Here is a 24,281-nt window from a genome sequence, read left to right as displayed (position 1 = left end):
ATATGTTTAATGTGCTGTATCATGTGCAATAAGATTAGTTTGCATTGTTCTGTGAGAAATATTGTTAGTGTGCTTTTCTGTCATCGATATAGACACACTTGATTAAATGGTACCACAAAACAGAAAGATACGTTTCAGTGAAATAACCTGTATATTGTATACTGTATATTGGAATAGAAGATGCTGATAGATTATTTTTTGTTTGTTTATTATTATTATAGAAAGGAACTTGCAAAATGCAACAGCAAAAAGGTCAAAAGCTTTTCTCAAGCCTAGGAAATGCACTGATCATGAATCTCTATAGCAAATTCGCACGATCCTTTTTTAGCCTAAAGCTCACACTGTGTGGGATAAACACATGAAACACACCAGCACACCTTCTATTAGTTGCATCACAAATAACATGACATGCTCTTTAATACTTACACACACTAATGTTATTTTATCATCACAATTGCAACACAAATATGCCAAAATAAGAAAAGAAAAAATTGTCTGCCAATTGTGTGGTTAAAGCAAAATATTTTGATATTAGGACATGTTAAACTATTGTTAAATAACATTAAGGACATTTGTGTTATAGATTTTTGTGCAGCAGCTTTTATGGGTCTTAAACTTCTCAGATGTCTTGTTACAGTCATGACCACTGTGAAAGATTCAGTAACGCGACAGGATTCTCTACAACGTGACATTTCACACTAAACCTGTCTGATAAATTCATCTCAACTTTATATCGCAACAGTTAGAAAATAGAAAATGTGCAAAGTTGGAATTCCTCTTCAACTTACAACAGAGTTAGAAACTCTGTTAATTGTCAGGCTGGGCTCCATCCAGGGGCACTAATAAAGGTCTGATAATCATGTACCCTGCTTTGTCTTTGCTTCATTAGAAAGCACATAACGAAGAAAATGAGAAATGTGTTAAGTCACATTTGGTGAATTAGTGCACCCAGAATCCTCACTCAGTTTCCCACTTCTAATTAAGGCTGTTTAAGTGCTTAACTTGTGTTGCATAAGGAACGGGTTTCTGACGCCATTCGAACTCGGCACAATGCACAGAATTCCACTCATGAAGATCTTGTGGTGGTTAAGCTGATAAGTTCAATCAAGTGTAGTCAATGAAGAAGACTGCTACACTCTGCAGAACTGTGGTCTAACACACCTGTTCAAAGCCTTAAATCAGTGAAACCGACCTGGTTTATAGCAACAAAAAAAAACATTCCATCAATTTATTATTCCCATTTGGAAAGTAGTGTGAGCTCCTTTTCAACACTGAAGTTGCATTAATGTGGGTGGCGTGGTGGTGTCCTCTTAGCAAGGTGTGCAGATAGCTAGCTGAAGAGACTGTAGCCGGGTTAGCTTTTAGCCTAGTCAGCGGAGGCAGTTTGTTTTCAAGGCAGCATGCCTTGGGGAGATAAGATGGTAAAAGCACAAGGGCTAGTGTTAGCTTTTAGCCTAGCCTCGAGCATGCATATTTGGAGTGTTTTTTGGAACACTGGCACAGGAAATTTGCAAGGCTCTAGCTAGCTAGCACAGCAGCCTGTCTTCGTTGGACTAGCAGAGTCTGTTGGCGATGTTCTGGTGTCTGGGGGCATGAGAACACCACCGCCACCGTATTGTTGTGTTAGAACATTTGACCCCTTTCGCATCTTAAGTTGTGGAAAGGCCGTCCCTACAGGCGTTTGTGCATGTAAAGGGGGTGCAAATAAAATGACCCATGTCACAGTTTTGGGGTTTTGGAATTAACCTGTTTTACAGCCTTTTTTTGCATATGCTAGATTTTCTTTTTCCATTTTGGATTTTCCCAGTTTTCTGCTTTAGGGCTCCTTAAAAGTAATATATCAGCATGTGTGACAAGCAGTTGTTCCCATAGACTATAATTTGGGATGTGTATTTCTGTTCTTCCTGCTGCTCGACTCCTGTTCTAAATGTATTTCAGGTAAACATGTTTTCAATTATTTTCTAATAATGTGGGGAAATTATTGTCTGTGGTGAACGATCGCATGCTACAGTTAGGTGGAGACAGAGATTAGGTTGAAAATGCTTAAGCATCTTTCTAAGCCCTTAAACCTCATTGACACCCAGTTACTACTGATTAACTTCACAGAGGAAAAAAACGGAAGCTATGAGAGTGAGGCATGGAAGTCGACAGGTCCTCGGATGTTAAGAACTTAATCTAATAAGGAGACAGTAATGGGTAGAGATTTCATGAAAAGGCCGATTTTAACACTATTTAAAGATTTACAAAGCCTCAGGTTAAAGCCAAAGCCCTTGAGTTCCCACTGTGCACTGACTGAATGGAGCTAAATTACTTGAAATGGTGCTGGAGTGGGGAAGCTGGGCAGGACACACAGAGAGAGAGAGAGAGAGGGTGAGAGAGAGAGGGAGAGAGGAGGGGTCTGAAGGAGGGAGGAAGGAAGAGAGAGAGAGAGAAAGCGTGTAGTGGTGAAGCTGCCTCTGCACTCTGTCCGCTCACTCGCTGACACACACACACTTACACACACACCCGCACACACCCACACAGCCTCTCGCTTCAATTACCTGCCCACTGTGCCCAGATCCTCATCTGCCTTATCCATCTCTCTCTCTCTTTCTCTTACTCTCTTTCTATGTCTCTCCACCATTCTTCCCACCCTTCTACTCACTCTCCCTCACTCAGTCACACTATCTCAAAGCAGCGGAACACACCAGAAGAAGCTACAGGACAGGTAAGAACAAGATGTGTGTGTTTTAGTGTGTGTGTAAAATGTCATTTTAGGAGACAGTTTGCTGTGCTGTTCTCAGACCATTTGTGTGCATCTCTGTGTGTGTGTGTGTGTGTGTATGTTTGTTTATCTGCCTTTATACAGTACCTCTGCCTCTTGTGTGTGCTTGTGTGTGCTTGTATGGTCAAGTTGCTGAGTGGAGTTTGTAAGTAGAACAATAGTTGAGAAGTGTTATTGCATTCTTGGTTCCTAAAGGTTTCTAAATGGTTCTGATAAAATCTAGTAAAATCAATAGATAGCCAATAATTTATACTTATCTAGAGCCCATTTAGGCTTGTTTTATCCAAGAGAAGACTAGGTCTATACATAGAATGGTTTAAAACAAGCGTTAAAACACTTAGACAATAAGTACTAAAATAAGTAGTAAAATAAAGGTTCCTGCATGGTTCTTGGCTTGGTCTTCATTGGCTTGGCACTTTTGTCAACATTACAACCTCAGAATGTTTATTTCAACTGTATTCATATAGCGCTTTTCTTAACACAGCTTTATAGAGATGTCTATGCCGCTATGCCGTCTATGCCGCGTGTCTGTGCCGCTTTTGAGCAAGCCAGAGTTAACAGTGGCAAGGGAAAACTTGAAGAGGAATCAAGATTCAAAGGGAAACACATCCTCCTCTGGTTGACTCTAGAAAGTCGAGTTTACAGTAAAAAAATCTGAGGTAGAATACTGATCAGACAAAGTGAAACAATGGACAACTATGACTAATGTGAAAGCAAGCCGTGCGTTATGAGAACGGGATGCCCAGTATTGCTGTAGAGGGAAAGGGGATGAAACAGGTGTCTATGAAAGCTAAACAGTCACATGCATAATTTTACAGCATCGTTCTACTGTGAACAGATCGACTCAGGCATCCCCACAGGACAGAATGGAAGCGGGCAACTGGGAAGTGGATAGTCGGGTCGGGCAGCACTGAGTCAGGCAGCAGGATCAGGTCACCTCAAAGCATTGTGGAGAGACAGAAAGAGAAACAGAAAGGGAGGGAGACAGCGGAGAGGTTAAGAGGGCTATGCCGATAACAGGCATATGCGCACAGCAGAAGAAGACAGGAGAAAAATGTCTTGACAAGAAAAGGGTCTTAAAGCAACATTATGTAGCAATTTTACAGCTTCAAAGTCATCGTAATGCTCCACTGACTTGTAAAAGAAAGAACAGTGTCTCTATCATTGACTTCAGGCTCGGGACACGATGATTGTTCTTGTCTTTGTCTGAAATCTTGTGATATAACTCTACTGCCTCACTCCACCTTCTTCTTTTACTTCAGATGCAGGTTCTGCATCCATCTCTGAGCTTGTCCAGAAATGCATGTGTAACACATGTCCTCTAGGGGTGGTATAAAGCATGAATTACAGTTCCTGACTGTAGGGGGAGTCCAGAAGCAAGAAATGCCAATTCTCACATAATGTTGCTATTACAACTTCAGAATCGTTTTGATGGTACACTGACTTGTAATAGGGAGAATGGCATCTCTGTCATTGCCACTGCGGGCCAGGAACACTGTTACTGCACTGTGTAGCCTAAGTCATATAAAAAAAAAAAAAATAATAAATAAAAATAAAATAAAATAACAAAACTCACATAGTATTTTTCAGCCTTGTTAGTCAGCATGGTTCTTTGACTTCAGCTGTTGGTTCAGTTCCTCTCAGCTTGTCAACGAAGGCACGTGTACGTTGAGACAGGGGCTATTTACAACAGTGGAGTAGCTGCGTTTTTACACTAGTGTTTTTTTCTTGGCCCTGTGGAGTGCTATCTTTGTGAGTTCAGTATGTTTGGTCAAGTGTGAAATCAGTGGTCTGGGGTCTGGTGTGGTCAGCTGCAGGTGTGGAAGCTCCTCTCCCAGCACAGCGTGTGGGCTTGTGTGATTGGTTCATTTTGTCACGTGACTGTTTCAGCTTATGGCCTGTTGTTCATTACTGCTTGAGTGTTTGCATCCAAGGAAATTCATGAAAAGCAATAAACGGATAAACCTAGGTCCTACCATTTTGTAAACATGTGAAAGCAAACAATAACAATGCGCCCCTCCCCCAAATGAGCCTAGAATTGGCCCTGTGTCGGACTTGTGTTCGGGACAAGTGTGAAAACGCCCTAAAAGTGAATTTCACTTCACAACTGTAGGGGGAGGTGTACAAACTGTACAAACTGGTGGGGCTATTTCTTGGACATTCCTTGGTTTGTAATAACACTTTCACCCCACCGGTGGGCCATAGACTGTTAAATCTAGGATTGGGTTAAATCTAGAAGATATTTATATATGTACTGTTCTTTAAAAATTAAAGTGGTTCTTCTGTGACCTTGCTCCAAAGACATGCAGGCACCTTTATTTTTAAGAGCACGCACTCACCTAACACACATCAATATACCTATACCACTGAGCTCTTGGGGCTGGACAGCATAACTCACCACTCAGTATTCCGGGCGGGCTAGTTCAGATGTTTGCAGTTCCGGTATGAGTTTAGGAAAGTCCCCCAAATCAGAGGCATATGGCTTGTGTCTGTTTCCTCTAGAGTCTTAATTGAATTTTCCACCAAGGTTAACTGAGGCGTAGATTTACCTGTGGTTTCAGCAGATGGGCAATTAACGCTTCCACAGCTTTTCTTTCCTCTCCTTCCCCAATCTTACTTTCAGTGTTTCAGTTCGTCCCGTCTTCCTGTCTAGCTCAGTGATTTTTTTTGTCTCTCTCCTGCGCCTCTTTAGCTCCTTTCTTTCTCTGCCTGCAGTATTGTTGGCTCTTTGTCATTGCTCGTATTGTTGAGAAGTGCTTATGCTCATGTGGTATATACTGATAAAGTCGTGGCAAGGGGAATCATCTAAAATCTAGTTTAGTATTGCTAATTTGTGGATGGTTATAAGAATATTCCAAGATTATAGACTGAAATATATAGAATACTGTTTTATTAGATTAGATTAGATTCAACTTTATTGTCATTACATATGTACAAGTACAAGGCAAAGGAATGTAGTTTAGCACCTAACTAGAAGTGCAATAAGCAACAAGTGCAGAATGTACAATAAATACAATATATACAGAATACAGGTCTTATTATGTGTCTTATTTTACTAATAGAATAGGCTGGTTTCTACCCACCTCCCAAAAACACATGGAGTGTGTCAGTGAATGGGTGTGACTGGTGCCCTGTCCAGGGGGTATTACTGCCTGGTGGTCAATGACTCTGGGTTGGCTCTGGATCCTCTGTGATGAGAATGAATGAATGAGGGAATGAACGTGTAAAATTAGCAGAATGATCTGCCAATGGAAGTTTCAGTAGATGTAAATGTGTTAAAATATGTAGATTTGTGCCAAACAAGTACTGAATATGCTTACAACCATCTCGCAATGAGAAACACTAGTTATTTAGACTAGTTTCAGCGGATTTCACTTGCTGAGGTTTCCGTTTTTGCAATGTGTTTGATTAATTTAAGGAAATTGTGTCTAATTCATTTCTGGAATGGTGGTAAATGTACTTCATAGATGCATGGCCCATTGAAACACAGCTGGTGTATTTTGTAGGCTTTTTGCAGAAGTTTGCTACAAGCTTATTCTTTCACAAGGCTTGGATGTTGAATGCACTGATATCGGATTTGTGTGCATTTATTTAATGGTTGAATGAATGAGTGAGTCTGTGGCTTTGACAGGATTAGAGGACAAAAGAGTGTTTAAAGTATTTATGGGCTTGGTCATAATTAATGCGGCCTTGTCCCGTGTCCTGGCCTTGTAGCTCCACCCGCCAGGGTACAGTTAGAGACTATAGCCCATCTGTTGATGCTCGGTATGTGTAAGGCCTTCTCTAGCCTTTCTTTGGTGGTCAGAAACCAAAACCATGTTTGACTGGATGTGGATGTTTTTGTTTTTTTTCAGTATGCACAGAAATACCCCAGCAGCACCTGCTGTGCCTGATACACTCATACCAGCACACCACACACAGTACCACTCGACTACTATGCCAGCGCTGAGAAATAGCCAGTCAACAGTGATGAATGGGGTAGAGTATCATTGACAAATTGTGGATGACAACAGATGTGCTATGGCCTGTCGCAGCCTGTGTGTAACACGGATGTGTGTAAAGAAATCCAGCAAGACTGCTAGGCGTGAGACACTTGCACCAATGCCATACCCATTACCTGCCACACTACGATGGTCAATCACCCCCAAAACTGTATCATAACAGTCGTGCACTCACAAACTGAACATACACCCAGCCCACTAACAACAGCCTGAAGATATGTTCAGTGCTAGGCTAGACTAACCTAAGCTGTGGGTCATCTTAGTGACCAGCCACAGCTTTTTCCCTCAAGCCCACCATAAAAGCAAAATTTGCATTTCATTTTATCTTAAAATAATAATACATTTAAAGCAGAAGTAACATTGGCCAAAAGTCATTTCTCCTTTCCATAGATACATGCTGAAATCTTTGGCAAGAAGATTCAGTATCAAATGCAAATTGAGCTGGAGATGGACTACATGGACAAAGTATTGGGACTCACCTCTTAATCATTTAATTGAGGTGTTTCATTCAGTCCATATTAACATAAGTGTATAAAATCAAGCACCTAGCCATGTAGTCTGCCTTTACACACATTAGTGAAAGAATGGATGGTTCTAAATTCCAGCGTGGTACTGTAATAGGATGCCACCATTGCAGCGTCAGTTGGTAAAATTTCTTCTCTCCTAGATATTTCACTGTAGCTCTGACTGGTATTGTTGAAAAGAGTTTCAGAAGTGAAACTCAGTTTTAATGCCTGTAGGTGTAATGTGTTGGTGTCCCAATACGTTTGCCCATGTAGTGTAATTACACTGGGTGAAAAATAATTATGCATAAAACATACAGCCATTCAGGGGGAGTTTATTACCCAGATTATATATATATATATATATATATATATATATATATATATATATATATATATATATATATATATATATACGATTTGCCTGCTGTCCATGTATGTTCATCACCTTTAAAATGTACTGATATTCACAAAGCAGTCCTGAGTGATGGGACTGATCTCAGAGCTGATTCCTTTGACTGGAATAATGTTGGTGGAATAAAAATGATTGTATGTTAGCAATCCTACTCCTAAGGTGGTTTGTGAATATAGACCTACATTTCCGGCATTTTGCAGCCACTCCCTTCCACTGAGGCCACACTTTCATGAGGGAAGCGATTAGTGAAGAGTTAGTCTGCAGTTTATGCAGCTGTGCTCTCGATGTGCTTTCAGGCGCCGGTGCATTGACTCTGACAGGCTGGAGTTTTGTATAATGGAATATTTAGTCTTTTAATCTGTATATAAAATAACAGTTATTGGTGTGGATATGCCAAACAGCACAGCTGGCACACTGCCCTAGAGTTGCTGCAGTGTGATCCCTGTCTAATGGCAAGCACAGATCATACATATACACCCATCAGCCACAACATTAAAACTACTGTCAGTTGAAGTGGATTATATAGACACATTAACTATATAGACACATACCAGGCAGCAAGTGAGCAGTCAGTCTTTGAGGTTGGTGTGTTGGAAACAGGAAATATGGACAAGCATAAAGATCTGAGCTACTTTGATAAGATCCATTGTGAGGACTAGACGACTGGGTCAAACCCTGCACTTTTGGCAGGTACTGACCACCGCGTATAAGGATACCTCACAAGACCTGCGGTTTTCAGTACCTACCAAAAGTGCTCCAAGGACAGACAACCAGTAAACCAGTGGCAGGGTCATGGGCGTCCAAGGCTCATTGATCCAATCCATGAAGGTCCTCCCTTTACAAGTTGCAGGATTCGAAGTTGAAGGATCTGCTCTTTTAGGTGTACACTAATGAGCCAAAATATTATGACCACTTGCCTAATAAACTGTTGGTCCTACACATGTCGCAAAACAACTCAGAGAGGCGCAGAAACTTTGATGTTACAAGATCTTAGAAGGCGCCCATGGCACCAAGATGTTATCAGCAGATCCAAGTCCGTTAAGGTATGAGGTGCAGCCGCAGCTGATAGAATTGTAATTGGATTGAAATTTAAGGAATTCGGAGGTCATAATGATCCGCAAACCATTCTCAGCGATGTGTACTGTGTGGCAGGCTATACTATCCTACTGAAAGAAGCCACTGCCATCCCAGAAAACCATTGCTTTGAAGGTATCTACATCATCCACACAATAATGTTTAGGAAGGTGGCACATGTCAAATTGATGTTCACATGAAAGCCTGGACCTAGAGATTCACATACATCAGCTTATCTTCTTCCCACAGTGCATCCTGGTGACACTGCTTGCCCAGGTAAACGGTGCACATGTCGAATGACAGATGACATTCTTTCAAGGCCCAGTTCAGCTCTTGTGCCCATTGTAAGCTCTTTTTGTGGTGAATAGGGAATAGCATGGGCACTCTGACCGGTCTCTGGCTGCGGCACTTTATACACACCCAACAATCTGTCTGTTTGCTTCCTGTCTTACACATCTCAAACCTTGACATGAACCATGGTTACTAGATAACCAAATTTATTTGCTTAATCTAAATAGTCATATTGTGGAGTGTCAACTTTCTCACTGGAAATGGTATTACACAGTTTTGGACACAGCCATAGTCTCAGTGGACCACAAGTACCATGATATTGTCAGCTCAGAAGCTGAGCCCAGGCCTTAAATTTAGAGGAGTAAGCTTGGGACCAGACAGTCACTGGTTTAATCCCCTGGACTGGTAGGAAGTGGGCCCGGGGGAGTTAAGAAACAGTGCTTTTTCATCCCTCAACATTTACAGTGGAGGAGCCCTTGAACAAAGCACCCCCAGTTGCTCCCTGGGTGCTGCGGTGACTGCTGACTGTTTCAGGTGTGTGTTCTCATGACTTTATTTACTAATGTGAGTGTGTGTTCCCTGCCATGGATGGGTCAAATCTCTTCTGTTTTACTGCTGTGCTTTCCTTCCTTCATCTGCACATCATTGCATGTTTGTTTTGATGGAAACTTTCCAAGCTACATTTAAAATAGGTTAAATATTCGTAAGAATCTTCAATGTTTCTACAATAAAAGTGCTACTTATAAATATTGCTGCCAGTTTTGAGAAATACCACTGCAAAATATCTTGAGAATATCAAATCATGAACTCATGAACAGCATCGTAAATAGAATCATGGGCTGTTGGTACACCTCTAACATACACAAGTCCAGACATCTGCATTCTCAAGAAAAGAAAGAACCTGTACGTACTGTAAGTGTGCACATGCACATGTTTCTCTCTATACCAGCCTAAAGAATAATGAGGATCATTATGATTCGTTTCATAATTGTGGCTCCACTTCATCGCTTTAATTAAAATCTTATAAAAATGAAGGCAATTGAGCCTTAAAAGTCATTTGAATTGATTTCCAGCTATTTGAACAAACGAGGGGCAATCTTCCGAGTTACTGAGTGGAATTCATAACAAAATCTCAGCTCCGAAAAATCGCTCTCATCTTCTTATGAGCACTCACAGTCTAAACAAGACTTAGGCCGCATCACAGGGACTGTTGGAAGCAACAGAACTACACAAGGTGTTTATCTGAAATCGCGATGTCATGGCATACATGGCCCCCTGTGGTTTTTTGCCTTTTTCTAAGTTTTAACAAGGGAAAGGGCATCAGCTGAGCAGTGTTTCAACTCCTTAGTTGCTTAGTCTTCTCGATGTCTTCTTCTCCTGTTGGGTAAAAACACTTGGGTCAAATAAACAGTTTTGATAGCCTGTAGAGTGAGAGAGTGAGCAAGAGGAAGGGTGTGTGTGTGCATTTCTTTGTATTAGAAATCACTCTAGTGAGGCCTAGCTCTCATTGCTATTCATATGCGCCTGTCTGGAGCATATCTTTTAATCTGCTAATTAGCCTCATTACGAAGCACTGCCTGCAGGGATCAAGTGTAAACCAAAACACACACACACACGCACACCCTTCCACATTGCCACGCACTCAAACAAAGTGCCAGTGCTACTTTTAATTATGCAAGATGTGCATCTGCATTTCGTAATACCGGTTCTCCGAATGGACCAAGAGTTCAAATGGCCATTGTGGTCTGCACACCTCCTAATAAATGCTGTAGCACATAGACGCTCCATCTACAAACTGAATAGAAATGATGCCCCTCACATTTATCAGATGCAGAGATAGTAAAAGCGTCCAAACACAACACTGAATATGCATTTATTAGAAACCAAGCTATCTTGTAAGTCCACATTGTTGCTGTACGGTCAGACAGCACTCCAGCTGTTGTTATGTCCAGTTTGTTTCGCTGTGCGAAGTATTCAGGCCACTCTTGGCAGCACAATGACCAGGCCATTACCATTTCGGTATCACTGCTATGTCGAAAATAGCCCACACTGAAATAATATCTGGTCATCTGCACAAAAGGTATTCACAAACTGACCAGTGATGAATGTATGTATGTGAATGTGCTAGAGGGCAGCTGACAGATGCATGGCAACAGATGGCCAGCAATCTGTAATTGTACACGTTTGTCATGAACGTCCAAGTTTAGTGGAGCTTATAAATGGCCTGTTAAATTGTAAAAAGGAGGTTTGCGAACGTAATGAACCTTCAGAAACAACACAGATACCTGTTTCGAATCCCGGTCATGCTGCTAGCCATCGGCAGCTGGAGACCAGGAAAAAAAAGCACAATTGGCCTTGTTCTATCCAGGGTGGGTGGATGGCATGTGTGGATTGGGTAATTGGCGATAAACATTATTTGGTATACTACATCTATACACCCGTTACCACTACCACTCATATACAGATATCAGGCGGTGCAGGAACGGAAAAGCCTTGTTTTCAGTAAAAATGAAAGCCCTTTTATGTTATATAATACCACAAGGCAACGTATTGTTCATTTATTAATCTTAGATTTATTATACCACTATTACAGTATAACTACTGTAAATGATTAGAACCCTAACCCTAAAGCTACGGGGAAGCTATATGTGAATTATGTAGCTATAAGAGTGAGGAACTGAGGTGTGTCCCTGACAGTTCGAGGAGTAAATCTAAACCCCACCATGTTCTGTCAGACAACCAAAGCCGACCCAAGGGCATTAGATTGATCCTTCAGATTTCGCATTTGATCATTTTATTTGACCATATTTTGTCACCCATAGCTTGGAAGATCAGACTGGCACAGATCAGAGGCTCACCATGGCCCTCCGCCCCCACTGTGTACATAAAGACTGTTTGCTGAGATAAAAGGTGTGTGTGATTTACAGTGCTGAACAAGCGAACGTCTTTGACCCCCTGTCATAATGGGGACGCCGCTTTATGGGCTCGTTTTCCTCAAAGATCCAGCAGAGCAAGGGGCTCTCTCTATCTTTTTTAGTTCCTTCTCTCCCCCTTGTCCTGTTTCTCTCTCTTCTATAACTTAGATAGCTCTTATAAATGAAGTTATTGCCAGTAATAGCAAAAGCGTAGCGGGATTCCATAAGAATTATTGATCATTCATAGCTTATTGAAAGACGCAGATAAACCCTGTCAAAAGCGTAGATTCTAAGCTTTCAGGAGATGCTACTTTTTGTTTGTGAGGAGAACACATGTTTTGTTTATGATATGGATCAGTGTTATGTGTTATGTGTAATTAAGTAATTACATTTGAAAAAATGTTTCAGTTGGAGTTGCAGTTGTCACTTTTTGACATAATGTGAATCTGGCAGTTGTTCTTTACATTGTATCCAAATTTCGTAATAAATGGACCAATAAAAATGCTCCAAAATAACTTGGAATCCCCATTCTTTGAGTTGGAGACAATAGATAATTTTCTGTGTGAACATTATTAATCTGGGACTCCTAACTGTTAAGGAGGCATATTAAAAGCTTGGGAAAATTCTGCCAAAAAGTTTGCTAATTTGCTTTGAACTTCTGTACTGTATTCACTTTATTTTATTTTTTGCTTTTGTATATAGTATTTTGTGATGTTCTGGCCATTAAGGGTGGGTGCCATAGGGTGGGGGGTCATGGGTGATATGCACCCATCCTTTTTCTTGAGTGATCTTGTTGATTGTTTTATCTAAACTGAAAATAAACACAAATTGATCACAAAATGACTTCAAATAAAATCTTTTTTATATTGTCTTCCACTGAACGTTAAGATGGTTTTGAACTCCAGTCTGTGAGCATACAGCGACACCTGTCTTGTAGGAAAAGAGTTCAGTGTGCACAGTGACCAATAGATCAATAATGGCACCTTCATACACTCAGAGCAGACTGCGACAGGTAGTGTAACGCCTGGTCACCTCCGCATAGTTTGGCACTCATATGAACTGCGGATTAACTGCCAAAGCTTAATCATAGTAGTGTGGAATACAATTTATCTGCCACAGTAGTCTTTAACACGTTTATTTAAACAAACATTTGTATCTTGTATACCAACTGAAACTGAAACTGCCTTGCATCATGGAAAGGTACTGGGCCATCATGTGTACTGTGCCTGACCTCTTGGCTACAAAAATCGCAGTGTTGTATTTCGCTGCACGTTCCAAAAGAAAATACGTCATCAGTCTATCAGTTTTTTGTTTTTTTACCATGTCTGACTCAAACTTAGTCAAAGCTACGGTGAGATGTGTAAATCTAACGAGCCTCTTGGGGGAAGCAGAGTAAAGGCTTAACACCACTAACCAGATCCGTCTGAGTCGCAAGTTTTGTGATCCGTTACATCCCTAGTGACAGTGGAAGACGTGTTACCCGAAGCTAAAAGCTGTTTTTCCCCCAAAGGCTGCATAATGCATTAATGGACTTGGTTTCAAAGTCACATTCCACAGCGCCAGTGTGGGAACTTTTTGTATTTAAGCAAAATAAGCGAGCAAAGCTATGAACATGAACAAGATGGTTTGTTGACTTTTTTTTAAACAAACAATAGTTTTATTTATTCATAATATTTCATTCCTGTGTCTGAATATTCTTAATGTACAAAAGTTGTATTGTAAAAATAAATGCTCTTTAAAAGGGTGTCATTGCATTATTATGCATAATAGTATCATTATAATTACATAAAATGATCTTAAAATGGTAATAACATTGTTTATTGCCATTTTTTCTGGTACAGTTTATTGTCTAAAAAATAGTTATCATGACAGAACATCATAATAGAACATCGAAAAAAGCAAACATTCATAATTTAAAAAAAAACTAAGATATTTTGTCTATACAGTTATACTGAATTTAGTCATCATTTGACTATCTGTGACCCTGCCTCTCCATTTCCCTTTCCTTTCCTGTCTGAGATACTGAGATACATGCTCAAATTGTTTCTGTCACCTGATACAATAACACACTATGCAGCCATATGAACAGAGAGCATTCATGGATTTGTTGAATTTTATTATCACCATTATTGTTTACTTTAGCAACTAAGATTTATTTTCTTGGACTTGATATTCCATTTTCTGGTTGCCATCTTGACTGAGCCAGTCAACTGTCCTTACCAAATCTGTACAGATTTTTGTGCACATAAGTGTTGGATGGTGTCTCTCACTATGTTAGTTGACAGAGCTTTGGTGCTTCTTTATTTATGGTACAACCACAGGCCCTCAAGAAAAAAACAATTCTATTTGTGGATTAGGGAGGCGATACTTATAATAGAGAACGAGATCTGTTAATTATTTGTGTACCAAACACATTGACTAGAAACTGATGGACCTTTGTATTGAAAACAAATATATATTTTTATTATTGCTACAATTCAGTACATTTACATTTACATTTAAGGCATTTAGCAGATGTTAAGTAGTTGCTGGATATAGGTAGGGACATGTCCCTACTGTCCCTGCCCAGTTCTACGCCCTTGTTTGTAGTAGTCACAGTTTAGACCTGCTATATTTAAATAACACGTCTAAATTAAACTAATAACTAAAGTCTACAGCGTCTGTTTAAGTGCTCATATCATGCATTTGAAATCCTGGAGGTGGAAAATGCCTGTACGCATAGTTCAGGTTTTCATTTTGCTGTTCTCATACAATGGCTGTCCAAAGCCTGTCAGCTTAATAAAAGAAATCAAACAAAGGGAAATTAGTAGGGACAGTGCAATGACAACTAACCTTGACTGGCTCCTAACACTGAGTTTTATTCATTATCTGATGTCGGGCGGAGAACATTTTCCATGGATGCAGAAAGTACCACTACTTTTATTGGCTCCTTCTTGTAATGAAGTTTGTAGGTTTGAAGTTTGAAGTTTTCAGGTAGTAAATGGTGGTTTTATGGTATGGTATGTTTTGGATCATTATCCTGTTGAAGAAGCCATTCACTTTTTAGCTATTTTTAGGTATTTTTGTGGAATCCATTCTTTCTTCCCTCCACCCCTGCAAAACCACTGTATAGCAAATGCCACTGGCAGCAATACAACTCCAAAGCATGACAGAGCCGCCCCCATGCTTCACAGTTAACAAGGTTTTTATTTCATGAAATATACTTTCTTTTTCTTCTCAAAACAGATATTTGCTGATTGTGACCTGAATTCTATTTTGACTTCCACAGCACTTGGGTCGTAGAACTCAGTTTCATTTAATCTAATTAATCTAATCTAATCATTTTTGCTGTTGACATTAAAAAACACATAGGTTCCCTAGAGAGCTTTAAAATTGATGGTTCTTTAAAGAACCACTTTTGAAAAAGAGATCTGTAAGTGTGAAGAACCTTTTTAAATAAAGTATTTTTATATGAATGTATTGAATGTATTTTTTTATCATACAATTGTAAAAATAAAGATGCGTCAAATGGTTCTTTGAGTGAACCATTTGAATAGCAGTACTTTTGGCTTCATAAATAACCATGTTTATAAAGAGATGTGACTGTAAAGAACCCTTTAGAGGTTTAAAAAACATCTTTACAAATCTGAAGGTGCTTCACACTCACACAATCTCAGTACCTTAACTTCAATAATTCCCATCTGTCTCTGCAAAGCAAACACCAGGCCATTCTTTATTTATTCTGCCCTGACTGCAAATCTCCTTCTTCTTTCTCTTCTTCTTTTTTCCTAAATATATCATATTCCTAAGCAAGGTGAAAAGTTCATCTCCAGTCTATTAGCTTCTCTAGAGCCAGATGAAAGACAAAAACACTGGCTGAACTTTTGAGTTTTCTGGCCTTCAGCTATGGATGAAAGAAAACACAATCAAAAACCAATTCAAAAACACACTGAGTTGTTTGGAACTCTTTAAAAAGGCTTTGAAAGCTGCCATCCCATGTCTTCTGTGTCCTTTATGTGAAAATTAGTTTCTAAATGAATTCTCAAAAATTAAATGTTTTTCATTTACAAGATAAAGCACTTCTCCTGCTTCGTGAGCATGTGTGATCATATCAAATGAAAGACAGAGCTAGTTATGCATTAGGCTGTTTAATGTTTTCAAATTTAAATTTATACAGACTAGTTGTTCTGGATGCCAACCTTTAAGAAGACTCATATGCTTTAAAGGGCTCATATCGCGGAAGAGCAAATTTCCTGCCTTTTTTTTTTAGAATAATAAATAGTGTTTAATGTAGCCTGTAAGCACTGTTAAAGGTCTAGGGACTATACAGTCTTTTGCACAAATTTGCAAGACCACACAAGACCAAATCACACATTTTGTTATTGTCATATTTAAGAAGTAGTAAAGCCAGATTCTAATCATAATTAGCAAATCAGCAAATCCTAAAGCACAGTAGCTCTGTCTTTTCCTAACATAAAAAAAATCATACATTTAATTTTAATTCGAAATCATCAGTGTGGTCTGTGCACAAACCTTTTGGACATCAGGACACCCCCACTTTTGAAAGAAATTGTAAAAGCTTCTCTAGTCAGCTAAAAGTCTCTTGTAGTTGGGATTTCCCCCCACTCTTTTTGTGGAAGGCCTCTAGTTCTGAGATATTCTTTCTATGATGTTTAGATCAACAGACTTTGAAGACCATTCCAAAAGCTTCAGTTTGTCTCTTCAGGTGGTAAATGGTGGTTTTACGGTATGTTTTGGATCATTATCCTGTTGAAGAAGCCATTCATTTTTCAGCTATTTTTAGGTATTTTTGTGGAATCCATTCTTTCTTCCCTCCACCCTGCAAAACCACTGTGTAGCAAATGCCACTAACAGCAACTCAACCCCAAAGCATGACAGAGCCGCCCCCATGCTTCACAGTTGACAAGGTCTTCTTCCCATGAAATGTATTTTTTTTTTCTTCTCCAAACAGATATTTGCTGATTGTGGCCTAAGAGTTCTATTTTGACTTCCACAGCACTTGGGTCACTTGGGACACTTTTTTAAATTTAATATACATTTTATTTCATCTAATTAATCTAATCTAATCATTTTAGCTGTCAACAGCAATGGAGGACACTGAACATTGAATATTCCAGGTATATCCACTCATCCAGTACAACAAACCGACCCTTAAAGTAATTCTCACAATTAGAAAGCAATAGCATGTGTTTAAAATCCACACACAGGCAGCCTCATTCCAGCTGTTTCAATAATGCCACCACTGGTTTATGCTTAAAAACATCATTTAATCTTACTAAAAACTGTCAAAAAAAGGTCTGAATAGCCTCAGTAATAATGAATGTTTTAATGAAGGTACAGTCAATTTACGATAACTTGAGTGTCTGAGTGCACATTAAAGAACTGCGGGACACTGTAGTGCGAGGCTTTAGCGTGGTAAGTGCAGTGTGTGCAGCTGCCATGTGCACCACGCTCCTGCTCCGAGACCCTTACCAGTGCCCTGTGTCTTAATTGAACAGTAATTGACTCAACAGCAGAGGAGGTCAGCTCAGGTTGTCACTGACCGCCATGATTCATCACCCTGCCCACCATTGCGTCATAGCACAGACACGAGGCAGCGCACACAGACACGCATATAAGAGCAAAGCTTACCAAAACAAGCTCATATCAAATGGTCACAGGAAAGTGATATTAATAATGTGTAACATGTTTGTTCCTGGTCTCTGTGTGTGTTTTGCTCTGCATAATAGCACATGGTTCCGTTTGTGTGTTGTCCTCCCTTGTCTCCGCCCTAGTTCTGGCCTATCATTAGTTTTCCCACCTGTTCCTCCTTTGTAGCCCTGCCCTCTCGTTATCCTTTCACATGTCCTTGCTGTCTTCTGTGTTCTTTAACCCCTGTGTTTGCAGTGTGTTTTTGGGTTGCAGAAATGGTATGGCTGATGCTATGGGCTTTGTGGTCTACGGTCTATGGATTGTGATCTATTCTGTCTTGAGCACAATTAAAATGTTAAATAAAATAAACTCCCACTTGCATCCTGCCTCAATTTAATCTTGATTTTGAATTATTATTTTTATGTTTTCTGTTTGTCTTTGACAATGATATGTCTTCCTCATTGATAGAGAAAGAAAAGGAAGCATTTCACATCATCTGTCAAACATGATGGAGGCACTGTTAAGGCATTGGCGTGTATGGTTGCTAATAGAACACAATAGTCACTGATGTTTACTGAAGATGTGACTTCTGACAGAAGTACCAGGATAAATCTTGAAGTTTGCAGAGCTTTACTTTCTTCTCAGATTCAATGAAATGCTGCATAATGTATAGGCTCACACTTCACTGTACAGATGAAGTGACAAAACCTACCATGAAAGAAACCTAAGAGCTTCTTACAGCAAAGAAATGTGATGTTCTGAAATGGTCAAGTCAGTCACCTGACCTAAACCTCACTGAACATGCTTCTCACTTACTGAAGACAAAACCGAAGGCAGAAAGATCCTCAAACAAGTAGCAACTGAAGAAAGGCAGCTGCAGAAAAGGCCTGGCAAATCATGGGTTTCAGACTCGAAAGAAATTCAGATTAGAAATTACACTTTCTAATGATAATTTTAGTTAGTTAGTTTGTCTAATTACGTCACCTGCGACTGAACAGAGGGCAAATAAAATAATCTGGCATTTGGCAAAAAGTGGGTTTGTTGTGCAAGACCTCATAATTTTACACGTGTTTGAATTAATTTTTTAACATTTGGACAGATCACGCTGAGTGTGCCAAGGCCTTTAAGAGATCAGGTTTCCTTTACCTGATCTAACAGCCATGTGGATCATCATACTAGTCAGTTCTGCCTGTACTTAGTGAGGACTCAGGACAGAGATCAGCAAAAGCAAGGAAAGCCAAGATTAGATCTAGCACAAACAGCCTGGATTATGAAAAGGGCCATCCTGCTCTTTTACTAGTTTACTATTTTGTTACTGTGTCTTTAGGTCTGTATCTTCATGTGTGCATAATATCTGTTCTGGTTGGCTGCTGTGTATTCTGCATCATTCGAAATTTCTGAATGAGTTTTTGTGAGGTCACTGGGCTAGAATAGAATGTCAAAGCTAAATTATAAGACTACAGTTTAATAGGCTTTCCTATCCAAACAAAAACATCTGAGGCATATGGATATGTCCTTGTTCTCCATGATTTATGAGAAGACGTAAAAATACACCTACAGGAGGGCAAATGTGAACGCGTATGTGCGTTTGCATTAGTGGTCAGCCAAGATATGCAAAAAATGTCTGCACCAGAATAAAGTATGGTGTTTTATGCAAATGAAACCAGCATATATAGTGTACCTTTAAAATGGGGCATGTATAAACATACAACATATAGTTATTCACACTAATTAACAGATTTGTGCGCTCTGTTTTGGAATAGTTGGGCATATTTCTGATAAACAATAATGCTATATATTAAAAATAAAGGTTGCTACAAATGGCTTTTTTAGCAATGCCATAGAAGAACCACGTTTGGTTCCAGAAACATGTTCTTGTGAGACTAACCTTTGTGTGAATGAGCTGACAGTGGCAGTGGTTTGCCTTAATCGCGATGCTGAGTTGCAATGAAAATATGCACAAATATGAACATTGTTTGTCATATGAAAGAAGCACATGGACACAGCTTTTCTGGTATGCAAACACTGTGCCGCGATAAAGCCATTTTACAAGATATGGAAGTATCGATCAGCTATGTATCAGTCAGAGCATGTGGACATGTTTTCTCTAAGTAAAGCCCTATTTGGACAGAATTAGCATCACATGGGCAAGTGGAGTAATGTAATGTATTCTCGGCATAAATGGCTATGAGTGACTACTTGATTAGAGTATTAGAGGATGATAACCAGTCTTACAACCCACTTATAGTAATAATGACGTTTTAGTTTGAAAATTAGCTACATGTTCATAACACCTATACAGTGACAGGCCTTAAACTGCCAGAAGCGACACACCTTTGAGGAGTCCTTCTGGCATATCTTCTAGATATAAGTAAGGTACGCCATACAACACTGGAGGTTTACCAAAGACTTGAAGGAACCGGGGTGTCTCCCAGCACCTTCATATTTGCAAAAATCATAAAAAACTAATTTCCTACAAGATATGACAAAATATTTAGACAGTGGATTCTAACTGGATTAATATAACCTGAGGTCATTTTTATTTTTAGTTTACGCTCTGGAGTGGTCTGTAGTTTGTTGTGAGAATGTGATCTCACCTTGATCCGACTCAACCATCAGGTGTAGTCTGTAAGGTTGAGCTAAACAGCTCCAGTAACCTGGTATATTGTCCGTATAACTACTACAGCTATGAAGAAATGCCATTGCTCTGTGCCATGGCTCTGTGTTAAATCGAACAGAAATATGCTCCAGTCTGGAACACAGGACATTTTTCCTGAATTTACTTTCTTGCTCCGGCCCAGACAGGTCTGACTGATAAGTGGAGAGAACTTTTTCACATGGTTCGTTGTGATGCGTTTTGTTGCGATTAATTTTTTTAATATTTTCCTCATATTAATACAAACCAAACCAAGTGGGAAAACGCTCACTAAGTGTAAACTGATACTGACTAGAACAAGCCTAGGCTGTTACCCTTGGTCTTTTCTTTGGCACCATATTAGTATTATCAGGAGAATTTTGGGCATATTTATATTAAGCATCACTGCTTTCACCTGGACTAACCAGTGAAACTCTGAAACTCATTCCTCGTCCTTGGTTTTTGTTGGAGATGGAGTTTATTTGCAAATAGAAACTGGGTTGCCAGATTTACATTTTTCTCCCCAAATTTTGGTCATTTAAAAATGAAGATTTCAAAGAGTACCTTGGCAGCCAAAAAGGTTTTATACTTTGACTGCAGACAGTAGAAGAATGAAAAGGAACCATCTTATGAATACATATTGATACTGATGTTGTTGCAGTAGTGGATGAATAGTAAGTAGAATGGAACTAGTAAAGCAAATCATTATGATTCCGATTTCATGAACACTTAAAGTGCAGCATCTTGTCACAGGCTGAGCTTGGAGGTCTTTGCACAGTCTAAGCACGCCCCTGCCACATAGCCACTGAAACGTAGATAGAGATGAGCCTGTGCGTATGTGTGTTTTGTGCTTGATTTTAATTTGATTCTGATTGCAGACAGTATTCATCTAGTTGCATGCTGTATAACCAGCGAACTGCCTTCGTTATACATTATAATGTTATCAAGGTCTCTTTTTGTTCTTTTTCCTGACAACATGATTTGCCGTCACCGATACAACTCTTGTGTCTTGCTAAATCGCCAGCATCCTGGTGATATATGGCAGAATAGTGGACAGGAAGTGAATACATCAGTTAAATGTGTGCAATACACATTGGCAGAGGCCTCCTCTGAACTGATGAAAGAAGTAAATTACCTTAATTTTCTTATTGGATACCTTGGTTGGTTGTCACCGGTCATAAAATCCAGATATCACATTTTTAAAGGGTGCCCAAGAATAAAAACTTTTACACCATATGGACAATAGTATTGAGACACCATGCTCATTCATTGTTTCTTCTAAAATTAGGTGTATTAAAAAAAAGTTTATCCTGCTTTTGTCAGAGTAACTGGCTGGCTTTCAACTAAATTCTGGAGCACTGCTGTGAGGATTTGGATTTGATTGCATTCAGCGTCAAGCGCATTAGTTAGTTCAGGATGTTGGATGATTGCCACCCCACCTCATCCCCAACTCCTCAGCTCATCCCAAAATATTGAAGGAAGCACCATGTCTCCACAGCTCAATGATTGGGGGGGGGGGGGTTTGTATACCCCTCCAGTAAGTCATCTCAATTGGTAGCACAGTGTGTGCTGTGTGTGCATTTGCACATCGGTGTCAGCAAAGGTAGCTGAATGGATTCATTAGAATGGGTGTCTCAAACATTTGGACATATCATGTATTTAGCTTGGCATAGCTGAAGAATGAGTCTGGTAAATGGAACTGTAGTCTTAAGTCTTGACCCATTATATTTACACCCACACCCTTCCAAAATTTACAAAAACTCAGCTCACTAGCAAAAGTCTTTCAGCAACTTCGGGAGAATGTGGTGTTGTGTATTTTTGTGACACTGGACTCAGGATACTGGAATTCAGGTTGATACGTATACCAAGCCTAGTCACAAAAAACGAACCCTCTAGCCGAGTCTGATAAGACTCAGGAATACTTACAAAAAGTAATTACAATGTCCTTGATAAAAACAAGTGTTTCAAACTATGTTGTGCTATGCTATGCTTTGCTATGAAACATGGCCGACTGTGAGCCGTCACATTGGAATAAACCAACCAATAAAAGCAGATCCCACAATTTTCCATGATCACACCATTAAAGAAAAATCAGCCTCTTTCATTCTAATAGAGTTTTGCATCAGAACTGCATCTTGGCATTTTTTCATTTGAACTAAAGTTGCATACTTATTAATTAATATAGTTCAATAAAGCCATAAATTCCTAGTTGCCGCAAATGGAAATTGAGAACACTTTTGACTGGGGTTGGAAATTATTGTTTGTTTACCCAATATTTATATTTATTGTTTCCATTGTTTATTTGTTGTTGTGTTTTTCCAAACAGAACCTCTGCTTCCTTCGGCTTAGAATCTGAGATTTGTGGTCCGTTTTTAGTACCCAGAGGCAGATGGTTGGTCATTAACATGAATGAGCTCATTGATGTGTCAATTTTTACTGGGTCAATCTGAGGTCACCTGTAAAGTTCTGTGGCTGTAAAAACACAGTATCTTCTGGTGGGCCACCACTGGAACTTTATGAATGGGCTTTGATTACTGTGTGTGCCGTAGCGTTGTGACCATCACGTTTTATGAATCTGGCTCAGTATTTGTTACAGTAAGAGCCTTTGCGCTTCTAGGAAGGCAAAAATACAATAACCTTAATGTAAATGAATGCTGCATGTAGCTCTTCATTTTAGAAAGTGTTGCTGGACACTGTGTCTAGCATGTCACCTGCAATTAACACTATTGCCAGTTACGGTAATCACACTGTGGAATGTACTGCAATACATGTGCATTAATTAATCAAAAAAAAAAAAAAAGAGAGAATACTGTAGAATAGCATGCCTTGTTTTGCTTGAATGTAAGTGCTCCTCACCTGCCAGAGTGTGGCTGAGGACTGTGCACATTGCTTGAAGCCTAGCAGATCAGTGCAGCTTCAGCACTATGCTAGGCATCAGAGCAGTACATATTACAAAACCTTGTCAGTGCACAAGATATGTCACAGACTGGGTTGCCTGAATGAATTTCCTGTATTTTGTACACAAACCAATTTAACCATCATTATACTGGGCGGTTAGCGGGTGTCGCTGCAAGTAGATTGCATATCACACATGCTCCCTAGACCTGGGGTGTTGGGTTCGGTATTTGCTCCAGTCACTGTCTGTGAGAAGTTCATTGTGCCCTAACCCTGTATCCGTGCGGGTTTCCTCCATGTACTCTGGTTTCCTCTCACCTCCCAAAAATGCATATGGTAGGTGAACTGACTAGGCTAAATAGGCCCTAATTGTGAGTATGTGAATGAATGAGTGTATGTGCTAACCTGTGATGGCCTGGCACCCTGTCCAATAGAAGATTCATGGCCCATCACGACCCCGACTGTTTATGCTGAGCTAACATTTAGCATCCAATTAACTGGGCTACTCAACTGAGTGTTCACACACAACTACACATGTTAGGTAAACTGGCTATGCTAAATTGACCCTAATCATGAGTATGTGAGTGAATGAGCGTGTGTGGTACCCTGTGATAGCCTGGGGACCTGTCCAATAGCAAATTCCTGGCTTCTGGGTATGCTCCAGACCCACCGCGACCCCGACTGTTTATTGATGTTGAGCTGACATTTGCATCTAACAAACTAGACGACTCACAAACAACTTTTGGGGTAACACACAGATCACGTTTATTTTTTTCTGTGCAGCTTGAAGTAAATGTCCGAAGAGCCATGTCATGCCAAGTACACTTCCGTTTTTTTTTTTTTTAACAGCTTTCAGATAATAATATATTTATTATTACTATACTATACATTTTATACACTGCCACCAAGTCAATATAATCAGCATTACACACTCTATTCAATAAGGGGAATAAGGTCAAACTTATTACCTACTTTAAATGACGGCAATTTGATCACAAATAAAGGTCTACCGTGCGGTTACAATGCCTGTTAAAGGGTTAATGTTCAAGTATTACAGGATTAGTGTTCAAGTATTAAAGAGTTTCATATTCAAAGTGCGATGAGCATGTAGTCCCATGAGCTAGTGGAGCTCATTGTGTGGATATAATGAGCAAGCT

General features: G+C 39.7%; 1 protein-coding gene across 1 annotated transcript in view; it reads left to right on the top strand.

Annotated features, from left to right (window-relative positions):
- Positions 1-2,418: 2,418 nt before the first annotated feature.
- thsd7bb (thrombospondin, type I, domain containing 7Bb) overlaps positions 2,419-24,281 on the top strand; it is a 133,776-nt gene continuing 111,913 nt past the window's right edge. The window contains exon 1 of the mRNA XM_072661187.1: positions 2,419-2,707. The gene's annotated coding sequence lies outside the window, so the exon portion shown is untranslated. The remainder of the gene's footprint in view (positions 2,708-24,281) is intronic.

Source organism: Salminus brasiliensis, chromosome 17, assembly GCF_030463535.1.
Source record: "Salminus brasiliensis chromosome 17, fSalBra1.hap2, whole genome shotgun sequence".
In the NCBI taxonomy this organism is placed as follows: domain Eukaryota; kingdom Metazoa; phylum Chordata; class Actinopteri; order Characiformes; family Bryconidae; genus Salminus; species Salminus brasiliensis.
This window is presented reverse-complemented; position numbering and strand designations above follow the sequence as displayed.